Raw genomic sequence first — 26,061 nt, 5'->3', positions numbered from 1 at the left:
ACGAATTTCGCGTGGAAACTTAAAAAGTCGCTTTTCCTGCGACTATGTGGCTGCTTCAGAGATGCCCAGGTTGGTCCGTGGGGTATGTGAGCCGATCTCCCATGCCACAGTCTGAGCATTGAAAACTAAGTGCCCGTCGGCTTCAGTCCCCAGGCATCGTGTCAGCAAGAGACATGTGTGTGCAAGCTGCTCCAGAGCCTGGTGGCAGATGGGCCCTGAGCCGCAGAGCTGTTGTCCTGCAGAGAAGGCCCTGACGCTGCCGGCTCAGCCCACGTGATCGGCTGCTCAGCCATATCCAGATTGGCGGCTAAACACTGCTGTGTGAAGGCGAGCTTCTGATATGTATTCACACTCCCAGGCACAAGACTACTATGACGAGGTCTTCTGCCCAGCCTCAGGGGAAGAGGCAGGGCAAGTTGCTTTCTGTACGGGCATTGGAAGCAGGACGTGTGGGCGTTCTGTTCAACAGGTTGAAAAGCCGGCAGCACCAAGCGGTTGAGGTGACGTTCGGCTGCGCGTGTTATGCGCATGATGAGGGATGTGCTGGCCGCGTGTGGTTGTGCTTGTTTTAGTATGTCTCATGGTGTGCTGCAGTAGGGCATCTGTGCAATGAATTTCATGTGTATTGTGAGCAGTTATGTGCCTTGATGTGGATGTGTCCGGTGTGTGTCATGCTTCTGTGTAGTGTGTGTTCCGTTCTGCGCTCCTGTGTGAGGCTGTCTGGGTGGTGTTGTCTCTACGTGGTTGTGTGCGTAGCGTGTAGTGTGTGAAATGAAAGGTATGCTGTCTCCTCTGTTGGTTGTGCGTTTCGCCTTTATGTCTGAGAGGGTTTTGCGCGTTTCGTGCGTCTGCGACTGTGACTGAGGTGTTGCTGTGTTTGAGTGGTTGCGTGTGTGTTACGTGTGTGATTTGAAACTGGTTGTCTGTGTGGTTGTGCTTGTTTCCTGTGCCTCATTGTGTGTGCTGTGGGTACTCTGCGAAATGTCGCTGGCGTGTGTTGTGAGCAGCTGCGTGCTTCGACGTGTCTGGTGTGCGTCCTGTGACTTGTGTTGATACACTCTGGGTTCTGTGTGTGTACGCGCTGCACAGTGCAGCCCGTGTGCATGGACGTGAGCGTGGGTTGTCTGTGCGTGGTCGTGCGTGCGATGCGTGGTGTGTGAAGTGTGCGCTACGTGGGTTTTTTTTGTTTTTGTGTGTGTGTGTGTGTGTGTGTGTGTGTCGCACTTGGTTTTGTATGTGGTGTGTCTGTTTTGCGTGTGTGATTGGGATTTGTGCTTGGCTGCGTTTGAGAGGTTGTGTGTGTGTTTGGTTGAGTTCTGCGTGTGATGTGAGATGTGTGTGGTCTGTGTGTGTGGCTGTGCTTGTTTGCGTGCCTCCTGGTGTGCATTGTGTGTGCTCATTGCAGTGTGATTTGCGTGAATTGTGCGCTCTTCTGCCCTGCGATGTTTGAGGTGTGCGTTGTTCTCTGTGTTGTGCCGTGTGCGTGTTGAGAGGTTGTGTGTGTGTGTGTGTGTGTGTGTGTGTGTGTTCTCTACGTACGTGTCTGCGGGTGTTGTGTGCGTTGTGGCTGCTCCTTGAGTGTGTGTTGCGTGTGGCTTTATGTGTGGTGTGCAGTGGTTGCGTTGCTCTGTGTGTGTGTTGTTGCATTGTTGATGTTATTGAGTTGTGTGTGTGATGAGTTGCGATATTATTACTTTCGGTGTGTGATGCTTGTGTGTGCCGTGTGATGTGTTGTTCTGTGATTTGTGTTTGTGTTGTGTGTATTCTACTCTGTTCTGTGGCCTGTGCGTTTTGCAAGTTGAGTGAGATATTTTGCGTGTTATGACTGATACCTTCGTGTATGTGTTGCGTGTTTGGCATTGTGCATTCTGTGAGGCTCTGCGCGCTGTACGTGCTGTGTGTGTCTGGAGTGGTGTGTGTAGTGTGTGAAATGGGCGTTGCATGAACTCGGTGTTCTTTCTGTCGTGGTTTGTGTGCGTTTCGCATGTGGGTTTCTATGTGGGTGGTTGCGTTTGACAGTTTGTGCGTGTGGTCGGCTCTTGGAGTAGTGAGTGCAATTTGTGATGTGGGTACTGTGTACGGTCAAGCTCGGTCCGTGTGCCTCACTGTGCGTGTTATGTTGTGTTCCCTCCGAGAGCCGTGGTTCCCGTGTGTGGTGGTGTGCAGTTATGTTCTCGGTGTGTGGTGGGGTTTGATGTGGAGTGTGATGTGCTGTTTGTGTGTTGAGGGACTTGTGCATTCAAGTGCACAGAAGACCGCCTCTCGTGCTTGTCCGTTCTCTCCACACGTTCGTAATCCTCCAGGCGGGCCTTTTCCCCTGAGGACGCAAAAAAGCCCCCTCACCCATTTCATCGCAAGGCCCTGAAGATGCCTTTGTCGGAACGTGTCAGAAACTGCTGCAGGAGAGAGAGCCTTATGCCAGACTTTGCTGGGGAAACGACTCACCGTGCACTGAGGCGACCCCTCCCTCCCCGAGAGAATACCAGGCTGCTTTCGCCTTGCGTGCAATATTCTCCTAGGGGATGAGGAAAAGAGTAAACATTGCAGTAGAAGGCGGTCTTCTCTGTACGCCCTTTATCTCGAGGGCGTAAGTGGGCTGCGATGAGGCCTTCGCACTAGACACACTAGGAAGTTGCAGAACGAGATGCTCTGAAGGAAGCAGCAGTGGAGGCAAGTCAGCTTTGCTCGGAAACTGAGCTTGCTACACGCTTTCCGTGTGTGTCCCGTGTGCCTGCACTCCAGGCACCTGAGTGAAGTCTCCTCCTGCGTAGAGCTCTCTTTTGCTGAGTGCCGGGCACTCGCTTGTGTGGCCATCGACGTGCGGCCTGGCTGTCGGGGGGAATGCCCGCATACAACGAATTTACCTTGTCGTGTGCTTTCCACGTCTGTCCCGCGTGCCTGCACTCTAAGTGCCCGCGTGGACTCTGCCGCGTAGAGCTCCCTTTCGCTGAGCGGCGGGGGTGCTCGCTTGTGTGCCCCCCTAGCGTGAGGCCTTGCCGAGGAAGCCCGGCTGTAAGGGAAATGCCCGCATGCAACGAATTTCGCGTGGAAACTTAAAAAGTCGCTTTTCCTGCGACTATGTGGCTGCTTCAGAGATGCCCAGGTTGGTCCGTGGGGTATGTGAGCCGATCTCCCATGCCACAGTCTGAGCATTGAAAACTAAGTGCCCGTCGGCTTCAGTCCCCAGGCATCGTGTCAGCAAGAGACATGTGTGTGCAAGCTGCTCCAGAGCCTGGTGGCAGATGGGCCCTGAGCCGCAGAGCTGTTGTCCTGCAGAGAAGGCCCTGACGCTGCCGGCTCAGCCCACGTGATCGGCTGCTCAGCCATATCCAGATTGGCGGCTAAACACTGCTGTGTGAAGGCGAGCTTCTGATATGTATTCACACTCCCAGGCACAAGACTACTATGACGAGGTCTTCTGCCCAGCCTCAGGGGAAGAGGCAGGGCAAGTTGCTTTCTGTACGGGCATTGGAAGCAGGACGTGTGGGCGTTCTGTTCAACAGGTTGAAAAGCCGGCAGCACCAAGCGGTTGAGGTGACGTTCGGCTGCGCGTGTTATGCGCATGATGAGGGATGTGCTGGCCGCGTGTGGTTGTGCTTGTTTTAGTATGTCTCATGGTGTGCTGCAGTAGGGCATCTGTGCAATGAATTTCATGTGTATTGTGAGCAGTTATGTGCCTTGATGTGGATGTGTCCGGTGTGTGTCATGCTTCTGTGTAGTGTGTGTTCCGTTCTGCGCTCCTGTGTGAGGCTGTCTGGGTGGTGTTGTCTCTACGTGGTTGTGTGCGTAGCGTGTAGTGTGTGAAATGAAAGGTATGCTGTCTCCTCTGTTGGTTGTGCGTTTCGCCTTTATGTCTGAGAGGGTTTTGCGCGTTTCGTGCGTCTGCGACTGTGACTGAGGTGTTGCTGTGTTTGAGTGGTTGCGTGTGTGTTACGTGTGTGATTTGAAACTGGTTGTCTGTGTGGTTGTGCTTGTTTCCTGTGCCTCATTGTGTGTGCTGTGGGTACTCTGCGAAATGTCGCTGGCGTGTGTTGTGAGCAGCTGCGTGCTTCGACGTGTCTGGTGTGCGTCCTGTGACTTGTGTTGATACACTCTGGGTTCTGTGTGTGTACGCGCTGCACAGTGCAGCCCGTGTGCATGGACGTGAGCGTGGGTTGTCTGTGCGTGGTCGTGCGTGCGATGCGTGGTGTGTGAAGTGTGCGCTACGTGGGTTTTCGTTGGTTTTGTGTGTGTGTGTGTGTGTGTGTGTGTGTGTGTGTCGCACTTGGTTTTGTATGTGGTGTGTCTGTTTTGCGTGTGTGATTGGGATTTGTGCTTGGCTGCGTTTGAGAGGTTGTGTGTGTGTTTGGTTGAGTTCTGCGTGTGATGTGAGATGTGTGTGGTCTGTGTGTGTGGCTGTGCTTGTTTGCGTGCCTCCTGGTGTGCATTGTGTGTGCTCATTGCAGTGTGATTTGCGTGAATTGTGCGCTCTTCTGCCCTGCGATGTTTGAGGTGTGCGTTGTTCTCTGTGTTGTGCCGTGTGCGTGTTGAGAGGTTGTGTGTGTGTGTGTGTGTGTGTGTGTGTGTGTTCTCTACGTACGTGTCTGCGGGTGTTGTGTGCGTTGTGGCTGCTCCTTGAGTGTGTGTTGCGTGTGGCTTTATGTGTGGTGTGCAGTGGTTGCGTTGCTCTGTGTGTGTGTTGTTGCATTGTTGATGTTATTGAGTTGTGTGTGTGATGAGTTGCGATATTATTACTTTCGGTGTGTGATGCTTGTGTGTGCCGTGTGATGTGTTGTTCTGTGATTTGTGTTTGTGTTGTGTGTATTCTACTCTGTTCTGTGGCCCTGTGCGTTTTGCAAGTTGAGTGAGATATTTTGCGTGTTATGACTGATACCTTCGTGTATGTGTTGCGTGTTTGGCATTGTGCATTCTGTGAGGCTCTGCGCGCTGTACGTGCTGTGTGTGTCCTGGAGTGGTGTGTGTAGTGTGTGAAATGGGCGTTGCATGAACTCGGTGTTCTTTCTGTCGTGGTTTGTGTGCGTTTCGCATGTGGGTTTTCTATGTGGGTGGTTGCGTTTGACAGTTTGTGCGTGTGGTCGGCTCTTGGAGTAGTGAGTGCAATTTGTGATGTGGGTACTGTGTACGGTCAAAGCTCGGTCCGTGTGCCTCACTGTGCGTGTTTATGTTGTGTTCCCTCCGAGAGCCGTGGTTCCCGTGTGTGGTGGTGTGCAGTTATGTTCTCGGTGTGTGGTGGGGTTTGATGTGGAGTGTGATGTGCTGTTTGTGTGTTGAGGGACTTGTGCATTCAAGTGCACAGAAGACCGCCTCTCGTGCTTGTCCGTTCTCTCCACACGTTCGTAATCCTCCAGGCGGGCCTTTTCCCCTGAGGACGCAAAAAAGCCCCCTCACCCATTTCATCGCAAGGCCCTGAAGATGCCTTTGTCGGAACGTGTCAGAAACTGCTGCAGGAGAGAGAGCCTTATGCCAGACTTTGCTGGGGAAACGACCTCACCGTGCACTGAGGCGACCCCCTCCCTCCCCGAGAGAATACCAGGCTGCTTTCGCCTTGCGTGCAATATTCTCCTAGGGGATGAGGAAAAGAGTAAACATTGCAGTAGAAGGCGGTCTTCTCTGTACGCCCTTTATCTCGAGGGCGTAAGTGGGCTGCGATGAGGCCTTCGCACTAGACACACTAGGAAGTTGCAGAACGAGATGCTCTGAAGGAAGCAGCAGTGGAGGCAAGTCAGCTTTGCTCGGAAACTGAGCTTGCTACACGCTTTCCGTGTGTGTCCCGTGTGCCTGCACTCCAGGCACCTGAGTGAAGTCCTCTCCTGCGTAGAGCTCTCTTTTGCTGAGTGCCGGGCACTCGCTTGTGTGGCCATCGACGTGCGGCCTGGCTGTCGGGGGGAATGCCCGCATACAACGAATTTACCTTGTCGTGTGCTTTCCACGTCTGTCCCACGTGCCTGCACTCTAAGTGCCCGCGTGGACTCTGCCGCGTAGAGCTCCCTTTCGCTGAGCGGCGGGGGTGCTCGCTTGTGTGGCCCCCTAGCGTGAGGCCTTGCCGAGGAAGCCCGGCTGTAAGGGAAATGCCCGCATGCAACGAATTTCGCGTGGAAACTTAAAAAGTCGCTTTTCCTGCGACTATGTGGCTGCTTCAGAGATGCCCAGGTTGGTCCGTGGGGTATGTGAGCCGATCTCCCATGCCACAGTCTGAGCATTGAAAACTAAGTGCCCGTCGGCTTCAGTCCCCAGGCATCGTGTCAGCAAGAGACATGTGTGTGCAAGCTGCTCCAGAGCCTGGTGGCAGATGGGCCCTGAGCCGCAGAGCTGTTGTCCTGCAGAGAAGGCCCTGACGCTGCCGGCTCAGCCCACGTGATCGGCTGCTCAGCCATATCCAGATTGGCGGCTAAACACTGCTGTGTGAAGGCGAGCTTCTGATATGTATTCACACTCCCAGGCACAAGACTACTATGACGAGGTCTTCTGCCCAGCCTCAGGGGAAGAGGCAGGGCAAGTTGCTTTCTGTACGGGCATTGGAAGCAGGACGTGTGGGCGTTCTGTTCAACAGGTTGAAAAGCCGGCAGCACCAAGCGGTTGAGGTGACGTTCGGCCTGCGCGTGTTATGCGCATGATGAGGGATGTGCTGGCCGGGTGTGGTTGTGCTTGTTTTAGTATGTTTCATGGTGTGCTGCAGTAGGGCATCTGTGCAATGAATTTCATGTGTATTGTGAGCAGTTATGTGCCTTGATGTGGATGTGTCCGGTGTGTGTCATGCTTCTGTGTAGTGTGTGTTCCGTTCTGCGCTCCTGTGTGAGGCTGTCTGGGTGGTGTTGTCTCTACGTGGTTGTGTGCGTAGCGTGTAGTGTGTGAAATGAAAGGTATGCTGTCTCCTCTGTTGGTTGTGCGTTTCGCCTTTATGTCTGAGAGGGTTTTGCGCGTTTCGTGCGTCTGCGACTGTGACTGAGGTGTTGCTGTGTTTGAGTGGTTGCGTGTGTGTTACGTGTGTGATTTGAAACTGGTTGTCTGTGTGGTTGTGCTTGTTTCCTGTGCCTCATTGTGTGTGCTGTGGGTACTCTGCGAAATGTCGCTGGCGTGTGTTGTGAGCAGCTGCGTGCTTCGACGTGTCTGGTGTGCGTCCTGTGACTTGTGTTGATACACTCTGGGTTCTGTGTGTGTACGCGCTGCACAGTGCAGCCCGTGTGCATGGACGTGAGCGTGGGTTGTCTGTGCGTGGTCGTGCGTGCGATGCGTGGTGTGTGAAGTGTGCGCTACGTGGGTTTTCGTTGGTTTTGTGTGTGTGTGTGTGTGTGTGTGTCGCACTTGGTTTTGTATGTGGTGTGTCTGTTTTGCGTGTGTGATTGGGATTTGTGCTTGGCTGCGTTTGAGAGGTTGTGTGTGTGTTTGGTTGAGTTCTGCGTGTGATGTGAGATGTGTGTGGTCTGTGTGTGTGGCTGTGCTTGTTTGCGTGCCTCCTGGTGTGCATTGTGTGTGCTCATTGCAGTGTGATTTGCGTGAATTGTGCGCTCTTCTGCCCTGCGATGTTTGAGGTGTGCGTTGTTCTCTGTGTTGTGCCGTGTGCGTGTTGAGAGGTTCTGTGTGTGTGTGTGTGTGTGTGTGTGTGTGTGTTCTCTACGTACGTGTCTGCGGGTGTTGTGTGCGGTGTGGCTACTCCTTGAGTGTGTGTTGCGTGTGGCTTTATGTGTGGTGTGCAGTGGTTGCGTTGCTCTGTGTGTGTGTTGTTGCATTGTTGATGTTATTGAGTTGTGTGTGTGATGAGTTGCGATATTATTACTTTCGGTGTGTGATGCTTGTGTGTGCCGTGTGATGTGTTGTTCTGTGATTTGTGTTTGTGTTGTGTGTATTCTACTCTGTTCTCTGGCCTGTGCGTTTTGCAAGTTGAGTGAGATATTTTGCGTGTTATGACTGATACCTTCGTGTATGTGTTGCGTGTTTGGCATTGTGCATTCTGTGAGGCTCTGCGCGCTGTACGTGCTGTGTGTGTCTGGAGTGGTGTGTGTAGTGTGTGAAATGGGCGTTGCATGAACTCGGTGTTCTTTCTGTCGTGGTTTGTGTGCGTTTCGCATGTGGGTTTCTATGTGGGTGGTTGCGTTTGACAGTTTGTGCGTGTGGTCGGCTCTTGGAGTAGTGAGTGCAATTTGTGATGTGGGTACTGTGTACGGTCAAGCTCGGTCCGTGTGCCTCACTGTGCGTGTTATGTTGTGTTCCCTCCGAGAGCCGTGGTTCCCGTGTGTGGTGGTGTGCAGTTATGTTCTCGGTGTGTGGTGGGGTTTGATGTGGAGTGTGATGTGCTGTTTGTGTGTTGAGGGACTTGTGCATTCAAGTGCACAGAAGACCGCCTCTCGTGCTTGTCCGTTCTCTCCACACGTTCGTAATCCTCCAGGCGGGCCTTTTCCCCTGAGGACGCAAAAAAGCCCCCTCACCCATTTCATCGCAAGGCCCTGAAGATGCCTTTGTCGGAACGTGTCAGAAACTGCTGCAGGAGAGAGAGCCTTATGCCAGACTTTGCTGGGGAAACGACTCACCGTGCACTGAGGCGACCCCTCCCTCCCTGAGAGAATACCAGGCTGCTTTCGCCTTGCGTGCAATATTCTCCTAGGGGATGAGGAAAAGAGTAAACATTGCAGTAGAAGGCGGTCTTCTCTGTACGCCCTTTATCTCGAGGGCGTAAGTGGGCTGCGATGAGGCCTTCGCACTAGACACACTAGGAAGTTGCAGAACGAGATGCTCTGAAGGAAGCAGCAGTGGAGGCAAGTCAGCTTTGCTCGGAAACTGAGCTTGCTACACGCTTTCCGTGTGTGTCCCGTGTGCCTGCACTCCAGGCACCTGAGTGAAGTCTCCTCCTGCGTAGAGCTCTCTTTTGCTGAGTGCCGGGCACTCGCTTGTGTGGCCATCGACGTGCGGCCTGGCTGTCGGGGGGAATGCCCGCATACAACGAATTTACCTTGTCGTGTGCTTTCCACGTCTGTCCCGCGTGCCTGCACTCTAAGTGCCCGCGTGGACTCTGCCGCGTAGAGCTCCCTTTCGCTGAGCGGCGGGGGTGCTCGCTTGTGTGGCCCCCTAGCGTGAGGCCTTGCCGAGGAAGCCCGGCTGTAAGGGAAATGCCCGCATGCAACGAATTTCGCGTGGAAACTTAAAAAGTCGCTTTTCCTGCGACTATGTGGCTGCTTCAGAGATGCCCAGGTTGGTCCGTGGGGTATGTGAGCCGATCTCCCATGCCACAGTCTGAGCATTGAAAACTAAGTGCCCGTCGGCTTCAGTCCCCAGGCATCGTGTCAGCAAGAGACATGTGTGTGCAAGCTGCTCCAGAGCCTGGTGGCAGATGGGCCCTGAGCCGCAGAGCTGTTGTCCTGCAGAGAAGGCCCTGACGCTGCCGGCTCAGCCCACGTGATCGGCTGCTCAGCCATATCCAGATTGGCGGCTAAACACTGCTGTGTGAAGGCGAGCTTCTGATATGTATTCACACTCCCAGGCACAAGACTACTATGACGAGGTCTTCTGCCCAGCCTCAGGGGAAGAGGCAGGGCAAGTTGCTTTCTGTACGGGCATTGGAAGCAGGACGTGTGGGCGTTCTGTTCAACAGGTTGAAAAGCCGGCAGCGCCAAGCGGTTGAGGTGACGTTCGGCTGCGCGTGTTATGCGCATGATGAGGGATGTGCTGGCCGCGTGTGGTTGTGCTTGTTTTAGTATGTCTCATGGTGTGCTGCAGTAGGGCATCTGTGCAATGAATTTCATGTGTATTGTGAGCAGTTATGTGCCTTGATGTGGATGTGTCCGGTGTGTGTCATGCTTCTGTGTAGTGTGTGTTCCGTTCTGCGCTCCTGTGTGAGGCTGTCTGGGTGGTGTTGTCTCTACGTGGTTGTGTGCGTAGCGTGTAGTGTGTGAAATGAAAGGTATGCTGTCTCCTCTGTTGGTTGTGCGTTTCGCCTTTATGTCTGAGAGGGTTTTGCGCGTTTCGTGCGTCTGCGACTGTGACTGAGGTGTTGCTGTGTTTGAGTGGTTGCGTGTGTGTTACGTGTGTGATTTGAAACTGGTTGTCTGTGTGGTTGTGCTTGTTTCCTGTGCCTCATTGTGTGTGCTGTGGGTACTCTGCGAAATGTCGCTGGCGTGTGTTGTGAGCAGCTGCGTGCTTCGACGTGTCTGGTGTGCGTCCTGTGACTTGTGTTGATACACTCTGGGTTCTGTGTGTGTACGCGCTGCACAGTGCAGCCCGTGTGCATGGACGTGAGCGTGGGTTGTCTGTGCGTGGTCGTGCGTGCGATGCGTGGTGTGTGAAGTGTGCGCTACGTGGGTTTTCGTTGGTTTTGTGTGTGTGTGTGTGTGTGTGTGTGTGTGTGTGTCGCACTTGGTTTTGTATGTGGTGTGTCTGTTTTGCGTGTGTGATTGGGATTTGTGCTTGGCTGCGTTTGAGAGTTTGTGTGTGTGTTTGGTTGAGTTCTGCGTGTGATGTGAGATGTGTGTGGTCTGTGTGTGTGGCTGTGCTTGTTTGCGTGCCTCCTGGTGTGCATTGTGTGTGCTCATTGCAGTGTGATTTGCGTGAATTGTGCGCTCTTCTGCCCTGCGATGTTTGAGGTGTGCGTTGTTCTCTGTGTTGTGCCGTGTGCGTGTTGAGAGGTTCTGTGTGTGTGTGTGTGTGTGTGTGTGTGTGTGTGTTCTCTACGTACGTGTCTGCGGGTGTTGTGTGCGTTGTGGCTACTCCTTGAGTGTGTGTTGCGTGTGGCTTTATGTGTGGTGTGCAGTGGTTGCGTTGCTCTGTGTGTGTGTTGTTGCATTGTTGATGTTATTGAGTTGTGTGTGTGATGAGTTGCGATATTATTACTTTCGGTGTGTGATGCTTGTGTGTGCCGTGTGATGTGTTGTTCTGTGATTTGTGTTTGTGTTGTGTGTATTCTACTCTGTTCTGTGGCCTGTGCGTTTTGCAAGTTGAGTGAGATATTTTGCGTGTTATGACTGATACCTTCGTGTATGTGTTGCGTGTTTGGCATTGTGCATTCTGTGAGGCTCTGCGCGCTGTACGTGCTGTGTGTGTCTGGAGTGGTGTGTGTAGTGTGTGAAATGGGCGTTGCATGAACTCGGTGTTCTTTCTGTCGTGGTTTGTGTGCGTTTCGCATGTGGGTTTCTATGTGGGTGGTTGCGTTTGACAGTTTGTGCGTGTGGTCGGCTCTTGGAGTAGTGAGTGCAATTTGTGATGTGGGTACTGTGTACGGTCAAGCTCGGTCCGTGTGCCTCACTGTGCGTGTTATGTTGTGTTCCCTCCGAGAGCCGTGGTTCCCGTGTGTGGTGGTGTGCAGTTATGTTCTCGGTGTGTGGTGGGGTTTGATGTGGAGTGTGATGTGCTGTTTGTGTGTTGAGGGACTTGTGCATTCAAGTGCACAGAAGACCGCCTCTCGTGCTTGTCCGTTCTCTCCACACGTTCGTAATCCTCCAGGCGGGCCTTTTCCCCTGAGGACGCAAAAAAGCCCCCTCACCCATTTCATCGCAAGGCCCTGAAGATGCCTTTGTCGGAACGTGTCAGAAACTGCTGCAGGAGAGAGAGCCTTATGCCAGACTTTGCTGGGGAAACGACTCACCGTGCACTGAGGCGACCCCTCCCTCCCTGAGAGAATACCAGGCTGCTTTCGCCTTGCGTGCAATATTCTCCTAGGGGATGAGGAAAAGAGTAAACATTGCAGTAGAAGGCGGTCTTCTCTGTACGCCCTTTATCTCGAGGGCGTAAGTGGGCTGCGATGAGGCCTTCGCACTAGACACACTAGGAAGTTGCAGAACGAGATGCTCTGAAGGAAGCAGCAGTGGAGGCAAGTCAGCTTTGCTCGGAAACTGAGCTTGCTACACGCTTTCCGTGTGTGTCCCGTGTGCCTGCACTCCAGGCACCTGAGTGAAGTCTCCTCCTGCGTAGAGCTCTCTTTTGCTGAGTGCCGGGCACTCGCTTGTGTGGCCATCGACGTGCGGCCTGGCTGTCGGGGGGAATGCCCGCATACAACGAATTTACCTTGTCGTGTGCTTTCCACGTCTGTCCCGCGTGCCTGCACTCTAAGTGCCCGCGTGGACTGTGCCGCGTAGAGCTCCCTTTCGCTGAGCGGCGGGGGTGCTCGCTTGTGTGGCCCCCTAGCGTGAGGCCTTGCCGAGGAAGCCCGGCTGTAAGGGAAATGCCCGCATGCAACGAATTTCGCGTGGAAACTTAAAAAGTCGCTTTTCCTGCGACTATGTGGCTGCTTCAGAGATGCCCAGGTTGGTCCGTGGGGTATGTGAGCCGATCTCCCATGCCACAGTCTGAGCATTGAAAACTAAGTGCCCGTCGGCTTCAGTCCCCAGGCATCGTGTCAGCAAGAGACATGTGTGTGCAAGCTGCTCCAGAGCCTGGTGGCAGATGGGCCCTGAGCCGCAGAGCTGTTGTCCTGCAGAGAAGGCCCTGACGCTGCCGGCTCAGCCCACGTGATCGGCTGCTCAGCCATATCCAGATTGGCGGCTAAACACTGCTGTGTGAAGGCGAGCTTCTGATATGTATTCACACTCCCAGGCACAAGACTACTATGACGAGGTCTTCTGCCCAGCCTCAGGGGAAGAGGCAGGGCAAGTTGCTTTCTGTACGGGCATTGGAAGCAGGACGTGTGGGCGTTCTGTTCAACAGGTTGAAAAGCCGGCAGCGCCAAGCGGTTGAGGTGACGTTCGGCTGCGCGTGTTATGCGCATGATGAGGGATGTGCTGGCCGCGTGTGGTTGTGCTTGTTTTAGTATGTCTCATGGTGTGCTGCAGTAGGGCATCTGTGCAATGAATTTCATGTGTATTGTGAGCAGTTATGTGCCTTGATGTGGATGTGTCCGGTGTGTGTCATGCTTCTGTGTAGTGTGTGTTCCGTTCTGCGCTCCTGTGTGAGGCTGTCTGGGTGGTGTTGTCTCTACGTGGTTGTGTGCGTAGCGTGTAGTGTGTGAAATGAAAGGTATGCTGTCTCCTCTGTTGGTTGTGCGTTTCGCCTTTATGTCTGAGAGGGTTTTGCGCGTTTCGTGCGTCTGCGACTGTGACTGAGGTGTTGCTGTGTTTGAGTGGTTGCGTGTGTGTTACGTGTGTGATTTGAAACTGGTTGTCTGTGTGGTTGTGCTTGTTTCCTGTGCCTCATTGTGTGTGCTGTGGGTACTCTGCGAAATGTCGCTGGCGTGTGTTGTGAGCAGCTGCGTGCTTCGACGTGTCTGGTGTGCGTCCTGTGACTTGTGTTGATACACTCTGGGTTCTGTGTGTGTACGCGCTGCACAGTGCAGCCCGTGTGCATGGACGTGAGCGTGGGTTGTCTGTGCGTGGTCGTGCGTGCGATGCGTGGTGTGTGAAGTGTGCGCTACGTGGGTTTTCGTTGGTTTTGTGTGTGTGTGTGTGTGTGTGTGTGTGTGTGTGTCGCACTTGGTTTTGTATGTGGTGTGTCTGTTTTGCGTGTGTGATTGGGATTTGTGCTTGGCTGCGTTTGAGAGGTTGTGTGTGTGTTTGGTTGAGTTCTGCGTGTGATGTGAGATGTGTGTGGTCTGTGTGTGTGGCTGTGCTTGTTTGCGTGCCTCCTGGTGTGCATTGTGTGTGCTCATTGCAGTGTGATTTGCGTGAATTGTGCGCTCTTCTGCCCTGCGATGTTTGAGGTGTGCGTTGTTCTCTGTGTTGTGCCGTGTGCGTGTTGAGAGGTTCTGTGTGTGTGTGTGTGTGTGTGTGTGTGTTCTCTACGTACGTGTCTGCGGGTGTTGTGTGCGTTGTGGCTGCTCCTTGAGTGTGTGTTGCGTGTGGCTTTATGTGTGGTGTGCAGTGGTTGCGTTGCTCTGTGTGTGTGTTGTTGCATTGTTGATGTTATTGAGTTGTGTGTGTGATGAGTTGCGATATTATTACTTTCGGTGTGTGATGCTTGTGTGTGCCGTGTGATGTGTTGTTCTGTGATTTGTGTTTGTGTTGTGTGTATTCTACTCTGTTCTGTGGCCTGTGCGTTTTGCAAGTTGAGTGAGATATTTTGCGTGTTATGACTGATACCTTCGTGTATGTGTTGCGTGTTTGGCATTGTGCATTCTGTGAGGCTCTGCGCGCTGTACGTGCTGTGTGTGTCTGGAGTGGTGTGTGTAGTGTGTGAAATGGGCGTTGCATGAACTCGGTGTTCTTTCTGTCGTGGTTTGTGTGCGTTTCGCATGTGGGTTTCTATGTGGGTGGTTGCGTTTGACAGTTTGTGCGTGTGGTCGGCTCTTGGAGTAGTGAGTGCAATTTGTGATGTGGGTACTGTGTACGGTCAAGCTCGGTCCGTGTGCCTCACTGTGCGTGTTATGTTGTGTTCCCTCCGAGAGCCGTGGTTCCCGTGTGTGGTGGTGTGCAGTTATGTTCTCGGTGTGTGGTGGGGTTTGATGTGGAGTGTGATGTGCTGTTTGTGTGTTGAGGGACTTGTGCATTCAAGTGCACAGAAGACCGCCTCTCGTGCTTGTCCGTTCTCTCCACACGTTCGTAATCCTGCAGGCGGGCCTTTTCCCCTGAGGACGCAAAAAAGCCCCCTCACCCATTTCATCGCAAGGCCCTGAAGATGCCTTTGTCGGAACGTGTCAGAAACTGCTGCAGGAGAGAGAGCCTTATGCCAGACTTTGCTGGGGAAACGACTCACCGTGCACTGAGGCGACCCCTCCCTCCCTGAGAGAATACCAGGCTGCTTTCGCCTTGCGTGCAATATTCTCCTAGGGGATGAGGAAAAGAGTAAACATTGCAGTAGAAGGCGGTCTTCTCTGTACGCCCTTTATCTCGAGGGCGTAAGTGGGCTGCGATGAGGCCTTCGCACTAGACACACTAGGAAGTTGCAGAACGAGATGCTCTGAAGGAAGCAGCAGTGGAGGCAAGTCAGCTTTGCTCGGAAACTGAGCTTGCTACACGCTTTCCGTGTGTGTCCCGTGTGCCTGCACTCCAGGCACCTGAGTGAAGTCTCCTCCTGCGTAGAGCTCTCTTTTGCTGAGTGCCGGGCACTGGCTTGTGTGGCCATCGACGTGCGGCCTGGCTGTCGGGGGGAATGCCCGCATACAACGAATTTACCTTGTCGTGTGCTTTCCACGTCTGTCCCGCGTGCCTGCACTCTAAGTGCCCGCGTGGACTGTGCCGCGTAGAGCTCCCTTTCGCTGAGCGGCGGGGGTGCTCGCTTGTGTGGCCCCCTAGCGTGAGGCCTTGCCGAGGAAGCCCGGCTGTAAGGGAAATGCCCGCATGCAACGAATTTCGCGTGGAAACTTAAAAAGTCGCTTTTCCTGCGACTATGTGGCTGCTTCAGAGATGCCCAGGTTGGTCCTTGGGGTATGTGAGCTGATCTCCCATGCCACAGTCTGAGCATTGAAAACTAAGTGACCGTCGGCTTCAGTCCCCAGGCATCGTGTCAGCAAGAGACATGTGTGTGCAAGCTGCTCCAGAGCCTGGTGGCAGATGGGCCCTGAGCCGCAGAGCTGTTGTCCTGCAGAGAAGGCCCTGACGCTGCCGGCTCAGCCCACGTGATCGGCTGCTCAGCCATATCCAGATTGGCGGCTAAACACTGCTGTGTGAAGGCGAGCTTCTGATATGTATTCACACTCCCAGGCACAAGACTACTATGACGAGGTCTTCTGCCCAGCCTCAGGGGAAGAGGCAGGGCAAGTTGCTTTCTGTACGGGCATTGGAAGCAGGACGTGTGGGCGTTCTGTTCAACAGGTTGAAAAGCCAGCAGCACCAAGCGGTTGAGGTGACGTTCGGCTGCGCGTGTTATGCGCATGATGAGGGATGTGCTGGCCGCGTGTGGTTGTGCTTGTTTTAGTATGTCTCATGGTGTGCTGCAGTAGGGCATCTGTGCAATGAATTTCATGTGTATTGTGAGCAGTTATGTGCCTTGATGTGGATGTGTCCGGTGTGTGTCATGCTTCTGTGTAGTGTGTGTTCCGTTCTGCGCTCCTGTGTGAGGCTGTCTGGGTGGTGTTGTCTCTACGTGGTTGTGTGCGTAGCGTGTAGTGTGTGAAATGAAAGGTATGCTGTCTCCTCTGTTGGTTGTGCGTTTCGCCTTTATGTCTGAGAGGGTTTTGCGCGTTTCGTGCGTCTGCGACTGTGACTGAGGTGTTGCTGTGTTTGAGTGGTTGCGTGTGTGTTACGTGTGTGATTTGAAACTGGTTGTCTGTGTGGTTGTGCTTGTTTCCTGTGCCTCATTGTGTGTGCTGTGGGTACTCTGCGAAATGTCGCTGGCGTGTGTTGTGAGCAGCTGCGTGCTTCGACGTGTCTGGTGTGCGTCCTGTGACTTGTGTTGATACACTCTGGGTTCTGTGTGTGTACGCGCTGCACAGTGCAGCCCGTGTGCATGGACGTGAGCGTGGGTTGTCTGTGCGTGGTCGTGCGTGCGATGCGTGGTGTGTGAAGTGTGCGCTACGTGGGTTTTCGTTGGTTTTGTGTGTGTGTGTGTGTGTGTGTGTGTGTGTCGCACTTGGTTTTGTATGTGGTGTGTCTGTTTTGCGTGTGTGATTGGGATTTGTGCTTGGCTGCGTTTGAGAGGTTGTGTGTGTGTTTGGTTGAGTTCTGCGTGTGATGTGAGATGTGTGTGGTCTGTGTGTGTGGCTGTGCTTGTTTGCGTGCCTCCTGGTGTGCATTGTGTGTGCTCATTGCAGTGTGATTTGCGTGAATTGTGCGCTCTTCTGCCCTGCGATGTTTGAGGTGTGCGTTGTTCTCTGTGTTGTGCCGTGTGCGTGTTGAGAGGTTCTGTGTGTGTGTGTGTGTGTGTGTGTGTGTGTTCTCTACGTACGTGTCTGCGGGTGTTGTGTGCGTTGTGGCTGCTCCTTGAGTGTGTGTTGCGTGTGGCTTTATGTGTGGTGTGCAGTGGTTGCGTTGCTCTGTGTGTGTGTTGTTGCATTGTTGATGTTATTGAGTTGTGTGTGTGATGAGTTGCGATATTATTACTTTCGGTGTGTGATGCTTGTGTGTGCCGTGTGATGTGTTGTTCTGTGATTTGTGTTTGTGTTGTGTGTATTCTACTCTGTTCTGTGGCCTGTGCGTTTTGCAAGTTGAGTGAGATATTTTGCGTGTTATGACTGATACCTTCATGTATGTGTTGCGTGTTTGGCATTGTGCATTCTGTGAGGCTCTGCGCACTGTACGTGCTGTGTGTGTCTGGAGTGGTGTGTGTAGTGTGTGAAATGGGCGTTGCATGAACTCGGTGTTCTTTCTGTCGTGGTTTGTGTGCGTTTCGCATGTGGGTTTCTATGTGGGTGGTTGCGTTTGACAGTTTGTGCGTGTGGTCGGCTCTTGGAGTAGTGAGTGCAATTTGTGATGTGGGTACTGTGTACGGTCAAGCTCGGTCCGTGTGCCTCACTGTGCGTGTTATGTTGTGTTCCCTCCGAGAGCCGTGGTTCCCGTGTGTGGTGGTGTGCAGTTATGTTCTCGGTGTGTGGTGGGGTTTGATGTGGAGTGTGATGTGCTGTTTGTGTGTTGAGGGACTTGTGCATTCAAGTGCACAGAAGACCGCCTCTCGTGCTTGTCCGTTCTCTCCACACGTTCGTAATCCTCCAGGCGGGCCTTTTCCCCTGAGGACGCAAAAAAGCCCCCTCACCCATTTCATCGCAAGGCCCTGAAGATGCCTTTGTCGGAACGTGTCAGAAACTGCTGCAGGAGAGAGAGCCTTATGCCAGACTTTGCTGGGGAAACGACTCACCGTGCACTGAGGCGACCCCTCTCTCCCTGAGAGAATACCAGGCTGCTTTCGCCTTGCGTGCAATATTCTCCTAGGGGATGAGGAAAAGAGTAAACATTGCAGTAGAAGGCGGTCTTCTCTGTACGCCCTTTATCTCGAGGGCGTAAGTGGGCTGCGATGAGGCCTTCGCACTAGACACACTAGGAAGTTGCAGAACGAGATGCTCTGAAGGAAGCAGCAGTGGAGGCAAGTCAGCTTTGCTCGGAAACTGAGCTTGCTACACGCTTTCCGTGTGTGTCCCGTGTGCCTGCACTCCAGGCACCTGAGTGAAGTCTCCTCCTGCGTAGAGCTCTCTTTTGCTGAGTGCCGGGCACTCGCTTGTGTGGCCATCGACGTGCGGCCTGGCTGTCGGGGGGAATGCCCGCATACAACGAATTTACCTTGTCGTGTGCTTTCCACGTCTGTCCCGCGTGCCTGCACTCTAAGTGCCCGCGTGGACTCTGCCGCGTAGAGCTCCCTTTCGCTGAGCGGCGGGGGTGCTCGCTTGTGTGGCCCCCTAGCGTGAGGCCTTGCCGAGGAAGCCCGGCTGTAAGGGAAATGCCCGCATGCAACGAATTTCGCGTGGAAACTTAAAAAGTCGCTTTTCCTGCGACTATGTGGCTGCTTCAGAGATGCCCAGGTTGGTCCGTGGGGTATGTGAGCCGATCTCCCATGCCACAGTCTGAGCATTGAAAACTAAGTGCCCGTCGGCTTCAGTCCCCAGGCATCGTGTCAGCAAGAGACATGTGTGTGCAAGCTGCTCCAGAGCCTGGTGGCAGATGGGCCCTGAGCCGCAGAGCTGTTGTCCTGCAGAGAAGGCCCTGACGCTGCCGGCTCAGCCCACGTGATCGGCTGCTCAGCCATATCCAGATTGGCGGCTAAACACTGCTGTGTGAAGGCGAGCTTCTGATATGTATTCACACTCCCAGGCACAAGACTACTATGACGAGGTCTTCTGCCCAGCCTCAGGGGAAGAGGCAGGGCAAGTTGCTTTCTGTACGGGCATTGGAAGCAGGACGTGTGGGCGTTCTGTTCAACAGGTTGAAAAGCCGGCAGCACCAAGCGGTTGAGGTGACGTTCGGCTGCGCGTGTTATGCGCATGATGAGGGATGTGCTGGCCGCGTGTGGTTGTGCTTGTTTTAGTATGTCTCATGGTGTGCTGCAGTAGGGCATCTGTGCAATGAATTTCATGTGTATTGTGAGCAGTTATGTGCCTTGATGTGGATGTGTCCGGTGTGTGTCATGCTTCTGTGTAGTGTGTGTTCCGTTCTGCGCTCCTGTGTGAGGCTGTCTGGGTGGTGTTGTCTCTACGTGGTTGTGTGCGTAGCGTGTAGTGTGTGAAATGAAAGGTATGCTGTCTCCTCTGTTGGTTGTGCGTTTCGCCTTTATGTCTGAGAGGGTTTTGCGCGTTTCGTGCGTCTGCGACTGTGACTGAGGTGTTGCTGTGTTTGAGTGGTTGCGTGTGTGTTACGTGTGTGATTTGAAACTGGTTGTCTGTGTGGTTGTGCTTGTTTCCTGTGCCTCATTGTGTGTGCTGTGGGTACTCTGCGAAATGTCGCTGGCGTGTGTTGTGAGCAGCTGCGTGCTTCGACGTGTCTGGTGTGCGTCCTGTGACTTGTGTTGATACACTCTGGGTTCTGTGTGTGTACGCGCTGCACAGTGCAGCCCGTGTGCATGGACGTGAGCGTGGGTTGTCTGTGCGTGGTCGTGCGTGCGATGCGTGGTGTGTGAAGTGTGCGCTACGTGGGTTTTCGTTGGTTTTGTGTGTGTGTGTGTGTGTGTGTGTGTGTCGCACTTGGTTTTGTATGTGGTGTGTCTGTTTTGCGTGTGTGATTGGGATTTGTGCTTGGCTGCGTTTGAGAGGTTGTGTGTGTGTTTGGTTGAGTTCTGCGTGTGATGTGAGATGTGTGTGGTCTGTGTGTGTGGCTGTGCTTGTTTGCGTGCCTCCTGGTGTGCATTGTGTGTGCTCATTGCAGTGTGATTTGCGTGAATTGTGCGCTCTTCTGCCCTGCGATGTTTGAGGTGTGCGTTGTTCTCTGTGTTGTGCCGTGTGCGTGTTGAGAGGTTCTGTGTGTGTGTGTGTGTGTGTGTGTGTGTGTTCTCTACGTACGTGTCTGCGGGTGTTGTGTGCGTTGTGGCTGCTCCTTGAGTGTGTGTTGCGTGTGGCTTTATGTGTGGTGTGCAGTGGTTGCGTTGCTCTGTGTGTGTGTTGTTGCATTGTTGATGTTATTGAGTTGTGTGTGTGATGAGTTGCGATATTATTACTTTCGGTGTGTGATGCTTGTGTGTGCCGTGTGATGTGTTGTTCTGTGATTTGTGTTTGTGTTGTGTGTATTCTACTCTGTTCTGTGGCCTGTGCGTTTTGCAAGTTGAGTGAGATATTTTGCGTGTTATGACTGATACCTTCGTGTATGTGTTGCGTGTTTGGCATTGTGCATTCTGTGAGGCTCTGCGCGCTGTACGCGCTGTGTGTGTCTGGAGTGGTGTGTGTAGTGTGTGAAATGGGCGTTGCATGAACTCGGTGTTCTTTCTGTCGTGGTTTGTGTGCGTTTCGCATGTGGGTTTCTATGTGGGTGGTTGCGTTTGACAGTTTGTGCGTGTGGTCGGCTCTTGGAGTAGTGAGTGCAATTTGTGATGTGGGTACTGTGTACGGTCAAGCTCGGTCCGTGTGCCTCACTGTGCGTGTTATGTTGTGTTCCCTCCGAGAGCCGTGGTTCCCGTGTGTGGTGGTGTGCAGTTATGTTCTCGGTGTGTGGTGGGGTTTGATGTGGAGTGTGATGTGCTGTTTGTGTGTTGAGGGACTTGTGCATTCAAGTGCACAGAAGACCGCCTCTCGTGCTTGTCCGTTCTCTCCACACGTTCGTAATCCTCCAGGCGGGCCTTTTCCCCTGAGGACGCAAAAAAGCCCCCTCACCCATTTCATCGCAAGGCCCTGAAGATGCCTTTGTCGGAACGTGTCAGAAACTGCTGCAGGAGAGAGAGCCTTATGCCAGACTTTGCTGGGGAAACGACTCACCGTGCACTGAGGCGACCCCTCCCTCCCTGAGAGAATACCAGGCTGCTTTCGCCTTGCGTGCAATATTCTCCTAGGGGATGAGGAAAAGAGTAAACATTGCAGTAGAAGGCGGTCTTCTCTGTACGCCCTTTATCTCGAGGGCGTAAGTGGGCTGCGATGAGGCCTTCGCACTAGACACACTAGGAAGTTGCAGAACGAGATGCTCTGAAGGAAGCAGCAGTGGAGGCAAGTCAGCTTTGCTCGGAAACTGAGCTTGCTACACGCTTTCCGTGTGTGTCCCGTGTGCCTGCACTCCAGGCACCTGAGTGAAGTCTCCTCCTGCGTAGAGCTCTCTTTTGCTGAGTGCCGGGCACTCGCTTGTGTGGCCATCGACGTGCGGCCTGGCTGTCGGGGGGAATGCCCGCATACAACGAATTTACCTTGTCGTGTGCTTTCCACGTCTGTCCCGCGTGCCTGCACTCTAAGTGCCCGCGTGGACTCTGCCGCGTAGAGCTCCCTTTCGCTGAGCGGCGGGGGTGCTCGCTTGTGTGGCCCCCTAGCGTGAGGCCTTGCCGAGGAAGCCCGGCTGTAAGGGAAATGCCCGCATGCAACGAATTTCGCGTGGAAACTTAAAAAGTCGCTTTTCCTGCGACTATGTGGCTGCTTCAGAGATGCCCAGGTTGGTCCGTGGGGTATGTGAGCCGATCTCCCATGCCACAGTCTGAGCATTGAAAACTAAGTGCCCGTCGGCTTCAGTCCCCAGGCATCGTGTCAGCAAGAGACATGTGTGTGCAAGCTGCTCCAGAGCCTGGTGGCAGATGGGCCCTGAGCCGCAGAGCTGTTGTCCTGCAGAGAAGGCCCTGACGCTGCCGGCTCAGCCCACGTGATCGGCTGCTCAGCCATATCCAGATTGGCGGCTAAACACTGCTGTGTGAAGGCGAGCTTCTGATATGTATTCACACTCCCAGGCACAAGACTACTATGACGAGGTCTTCTGCCCAGCCTCAGGGGAAGAGGCAGGGCAAGTTGCTTTCTGTACGGGCATTGGAAGCAGGACGTGTGGGCGTTCTGTTCAACAGGTTGAAAAGCCGGCAGCACCAAGCGGTTGAGGTGACGTTCGGCTGCGCGTGTTATGCGCATGATGAGGGATGTGCTGGCCGCGTGTGGTTGTGCTTGTTTTAGTATGTCTCATGGTGTGCTGCAGTAGGGCATCTGTGCAATGAATTTCATGTGTATTGTGAGCAGTTATGTGCCTTGATGTGGATGTGTCCGGTGTGTGTCATGCTTCTGTGTAGTGTGTGTTCCGTTCTGCGCTCCTGTGTGAGGCTGTCTGGGTGGTGTTGTCTCTACGTGGTTGTGTGCGTAGCGTGTAGTGTGTGAAATGAAAGGTATGCTGTCTCCTCTGTTGGTTGTGCGTTTCGCCTTTATGTCTGAGAGGGTTTTGCGCGTTTAGTGCGTCTGCGACTGTGACTGAGGTGTTGCTGTGTTTGAGTGGTTGCGTGTGTGTTACGTGTGTGATTTGAAACTGGTTGTCTGTGTGGTTGTGCTTGTTTCCTGTGCCTCATTGTGTGTGCTGTGGGTACTCTGCGAAATGTCGCTGGCGTGTGTTGTGAGCAGCTGCGTGCTTCGACGTGTCTGGTGTGCGTCCTGTGACTTGTGTTGATACACTCTGGGTTCTGTGTGTGTACGCGCTGCACAGTGCAGCCCGTGTGCATGGACGTGAGCGTGGGTTGTCTGTGCGTGGTCGTGCGTGCGATGCGTGGTGTGTGAAGTGTGCGCTACGTGGGTTTTCGTTGGTTTTGTGTGTGTGTGTGTGTGTGTGTGTCGCACTTGGTTTTGTATGTGGTGTGTCTGTTTTGCGTGTGTGATTGGGATTTGTGCTTGGCTGCGTTTGAGAGGTTGTGTGTGTGTTTGGTTGAGTTCTGCGTGTGATGTGAGATGTGTGTGGTCTGTGTGTGTGGCTGTGCTTGTTTGCGTGCCTCCTGGTGTGCATTGTGTGTGCTCATTGCAGTGTGATTTGCGTGAATTGTGCGCTCTTCTGCCCTGCGATGTTTGAGGTGTGCGTTGTTCTCTGTGTTGTGCCGTGTGCGTGTTGAGAGGTTCTGTGTGTGTGTGTGTGTGTGTGTGTGTGTGTGTGTGTTCTCTACGTACGTGTCTGCGGGTGTTGTGTGCGTTGTGGCTGCTCCTTGAGTGTGTGTTGCGTGTGGCTTTATGTGTGGTGTGCAGTGGTTGCGTTGCTCTGTGTGTGTGTTGTTGCATTGTTGATGTTATTGAGTTGTGTGTGTGATGAGTTGCGATATTATTACTTTCGGTGTGTTGTGCTTGTGTGTGCCGTGTGATGTGTTGTTCTGTGATTTGTGTTTGTGTTGTGTGTATTCTACTCTGTTCTGTGGCCTGTGCGTTTTGCAAGTTGAGTGAGATATTTTGCGTGTTATGACTGCTACCTTCGTGTATGTGTTGCGTGTTTGGCATTGTGCATTCTGTGAGGCTCTGCGCGCTGTACGTGCTGTGTGTGTCTGGAGTGGTGTGTGTAGTGTGTGAAATGGGCGTTGCATGAACTCGGTGTTCTTTCTGTCGTGGTTTGTGTGCGTTTCGCATGTGGGTTTCTATGTGGGTGGTTGCGTTTGACAGTTTGTGCGTGTGGTCGGCTCTTGGAGTAGTGAGTGCAATTTGTGATGTGGGTACTGTGTACGGTCAAGCTCGGTCCGTGTGCCTCACTGTGCGTGTTATGTTGTGTTCCCTCCGAGAGCCGTGGTTCCCGTGTGTGGTGGTGTGCAGTTATGTTCTCGGTGTGTGGTGGGGTTTGATGTGGAGTGTGATGTGCTGTTTGTGTGTTGAGGGACTTGTGCATTCAAGTGCACAGAAGACCGCCTCTCGTGCTTGTCCGTTCTCTCCACACGTTCGTAATCCTCCAGGCGGGCCTTTTCCCCTGAGGACGCAAAAAAGCCCCCTCACCCATTTCATCGCAAGGCCCTGAAGATGCCTTTGTCGGAACGTGTCAGAAACTGCTGCAGGAGAGAGAGCCTTATGCCAGACTTTGCTGGGGAAACGACTCACCGTGCACTGAGGCGACCCCTCCCTCCCTGAGAGAATACCAGGCTGCTTTCGCCTTGCGTGCAATATTCTCCTAGGGGATGAGGAAAAGAGTAAACATTGCAGTAGAAGGCGGTCTTCTCTGTACGCCCTTTATCTCGAGGGCGTAAGTGGGCTGCGATGAGGCCTTCGCACTAGACACACTAGGAAGTTGCAGAACGAGATGCTCTGAAGGAAGCAGCAGTGGAGGCAAGTCAGCTTTGCTCGGAAACTGAGCTTGCTACACGCTTTCCGTGTGTGTCCCGTGTGCCTGCACTCCAGGCACCTGAGTGAAGTCTCCTCCTGCGTAGAGCTCTCTTTTGCTGAGTGCCGGGCACTCGCTTGTGTGGCCATCGACGTGCGGCCTGGCTGTCGGGGGGAATGCCCGCATACAACGAATTTACCTTGTCGTGTGCTTTCCACGTCTGTCCCGCGTGCCTGCACTCTAAGTGCCCGCGTGGACTCTGCCGCGTAGAGCTCCCTTTCGCTGAGCGGCGGGGGTGCTCGCTTGTGTGGCCCCCTAGCGTGAGGCCTTGCCGAGGAAGCCCGGCTGTAAGGGAAATGCCCGCATGCAACGAATTTCGCGTGGAAACTTAAAAAGTCGCTTTTCCTGCGACTATGTGGCTGCTTCAGAGATGCCCAGGTTGGTCCGTGGGGTATGTGAGCCGATCTCCCATGCCACAGTCTGAGCATTGAAAACTAAGTGCCCGTCGGCTTCAGTCCCCAGGCATCGTGTCAGCAAGAGACATGTGTGTGCAAGCTGCTCCAGAGCCTGGTGGCAGATGGGCCCTGAGCCGCAGAGCTGTTGTCCTGCAGAGAAGGCCCTGACGCTGCCGGCTCAGCCCACGTGATCGGCTGCTCAGCCATATCCAGATTGGCGGCTAAACACTGCTGTGTGAAGGCGAGCTTCTGATATGTATTCACACTCCCAGGCACAAGACTACTATGACGAGGTCTTCTGCCCAGCCTCAGGGGAAGAGGCAGGGCAAGTTGCTTTCTGTACGGGCATTGGAAGCAGGACGTGTGGGCGTTCTGTTCAACAGGTTGAAAAGCCGGCAGCACCAAGCGGTTGAGGTGACGTTCGGCTGCGCGTGTTATGCGCATGATGAGGGATGTGCTGGCCGCGTGTGGTTGTGCTTGTTTTAGTATGTCTCATGGTGTGCTGCAGTAGGGCATCTGTGCAATGAATTTCATGTGTATTGTGAGCAGTTATGTGCCTTGATGTGGATGTGTCCGGTGTGTGTCATGCTTCTGTGTAGTGTGTGTTCCGTTCTGCGCTCCTGTGTGAGGCTGTCTGGGTGGTGTTGTCTCTACGTGGTTGTGTGCGTAGCGTGTAGTGTGTGAAATGAAAGGTATGCTGTCTCCTCTGTTGGTTGTGCGTTTCGCCTTTATGTCTGAGAGGGTTTTGCGCGTTTAGTGCGTCTGCGACTGTGACTGAGGTGTTGCTGTGTTTGAGTGGTTGCGTGTGTGTTACGTGTGTGATTTGAAACTGGTTGTCTGTGTGGTTGTGCTTGTTTCCTGTGCCTCATTGTGTGTGCTGTGGGTACTCTGCGAAATGTCGCTGGCGTGTGTTGTGAGCAGCTGCGTGCTTCGACGTGTCTGGTGTGCGTCCTGTGACTTGTGTTGATACACTCTGGGTTCTGTGTGTGTACGCGCTGCACAGTGCAGCCCGTGTGCATGGACGTGAGCGTGGGTTGTCTGTGCGTGGTCGTGCGTGCGATGCGTGGTGTGTGAAGTGTGCGCTACGTGGGTTTTCGTTGGTTTTGTGTGTGTGTGTGTGTGTGTGTGTCGCACTTGGTTTTGTATGTGGTGTGTCTGTTTTGCGTGTGTGATTGGGATTTGTGCTTGGCTGCGTTTGAGAGGTTGTGTGTGTGTTTGGTTGAGTTCTGCGTGTGATGTGAGATGTGTGTGGTCTGTGTGTGTGGCTGTGCTTGTTTGCGTGCCTCCTGGTGTGCATTGTGTGTGCTCATTGCAGTGTGATTTGCGTGAATTGTGCTCTCTTCTGCCCTGCGATGTTTGAGGTGTGCGTTGTTCTCTGTGTTGTGCCGTGTGCGTGTTGAGAGGTTCTGTGTGTGTGTGTGTGTGTGTGTGTGTGTGTGTGTTCTCTACGTACGTGTCTGCGGGTGTTGTGTGCGTTGTGGCTGCTCCTTGAGTGTGTGTTGCGTGTGGCTTTATGTGTGGTGTGCAGTGGTTGCGTTGCTCTGTGTGTGTGTTGTTGCATTGTTGATGTTATTGAGTTGTGTGTGTGATGAGTTGCGATATTATTACTTTCGGTGTGTTGTGCTTGTGTGTGCCGTGTGATGTGTTGTTCTGTGATTTGTGTTTGTGTTGTG

The sequence above is a fragment of the Manis javanica genome, chromosome 6 (assembly GCF_040802235.1).
Source record: "Manis javanica isolate MJ-LG chromosome 6, MJ_LKY, whole genome shotgun sequence".
Lineage (NCBI taxonomy): Eukaryota > Metazoa > Chordata > Mammalia > Pholidota > Manidae > Manis > Manis javanica.
This window is presented reverse-complemented; position numbering follows the sequence as displayed.